Consider the following 1,368-nt stretch of genomic DNA (forward strand, 5'->3'; position numbering starts at 1 on the left):
GTTCGGGGTTTCCAGCCGTTGTCATAAACGAATACCTGGACCACTAGCCGTTGTCATACAAATGCAATTAAATGTTTCATGGTGATAGCCATTTCTCTACTCTCTTAGCACTTTTTTTTTTCTTTCTTTGTTTAGACTGATTATATATATATTGACATAACTATTGGAGTATACATCAAGGAAGATCCATGAAGTATCTATTTGATTAAATATTGGTCCATGTGTATCATATATATTAAGAACTTATTATAGGATCATATATTAGGTTTGGCAAGTATATATGGTCTTGTAATTTATAAAGGGGTAAGTGTTTTCTCGTAAGAGGAATTTTCTTGGTCAAAGTTTGAAAGAGAACATAATCTTTCTATTTAAACACACAGGATCTACCAACTCTGGCCGGGTAACAATGTAAGCCTTTCTTAATTCTTTCTCACGATATATCTATTTGACAAACAAACAAAAGGGTTTTTGTGTCCTGACACAACATATATCATGTTCGGAAAGAGATTTGATATTAAACCCATGATGTGTTAATGTCAAAACCAGCTTGATGTTTCTCGTTTTTATGTTTTAGAAATTTTATTGCGGAGGGAGACTAGTCTTTGGTCCAGATGCATCGTCGCTCCTTCTGACCATTCACAGTTATGATTGGAGGTCCTGCTCTCACTTTCTGCATCCGAATGGCTTTTAATTTTTATGATCGGGAAACGCTATCCGTTGTTCCACTCTCTTGTATTGTTGGGTGCACTGTTGCTCACAGTCTTGGTATAATTAACCATATAGAATGTTTAATTCTTTCTTTGTGAGCTATATAAGCTGCACTTTTCTTCATATTCATGCATCTTCTTTGCAGGATTTCACATTTCTCTTCTTAACTTCCTCGAGAGACCCCGGGATTATCCCTAGAAACAAAGAAGCACCTGAAGCAGAAGGGTTTGATATGATCACTCAATCCTCAGAATGGGTGGTAAACAACAAACTAATTGTAGTTAATCAATTATACATTTAATACTATAGTACCATGATAGTGAAATTGTGGTTTTCTCATACATTATTTACTAATAGCTATTTTAAAAGGATAGGTGCTGATTTGTTGACCATTCAGAGCATAGATTAGTCGTTACCCGTTAGTAGACCACCCATATTTGAATTACGACTTGGAGACAACTCAAAAGTATAGATTACGATATTCGTAAATGCTATCGCTTGTAAAAAAAATCATGGATCATATAAAATGAATTTGTATTCAAATACGTATCGGCAAATGTTCCAAAACTTTTCAGTATCTTACAAACTAAATTAACCAAACCACCAATTTAATTTTTGAGTATAACCAGAGGAAATTTAAAAAAAAAAAAAAAAAAAAAT

General features: G+C 33.6%; 1 long non-coding RNA gene across 1 annotated transcript; it reads left to right on the plus strand.

Moving 5' to 3' along the window:
* LOC104782461 lies at nt 323-1,367 on the plus strand. Its single transcript, XR_767014.1, has 2 exons — nt 323-765; nt 854-1,367. It is a non-coding gene; the product is annotated as an uncharacterized LOC104782461 (long non-coding RNA).

Source organism: Camelina sativa, chromosome 4, assembly GCF_000633955.1.
Source record: "Camelina sativa cultivar DH55 chromosome 4, Cs, whole genome shotgun sequence".
NCBI lineage: Eukaryota > Viridiplantae > Streptophyta > Magnoliopsida > Brassicales > Brassicaceae > Camelina > Camelina sativa.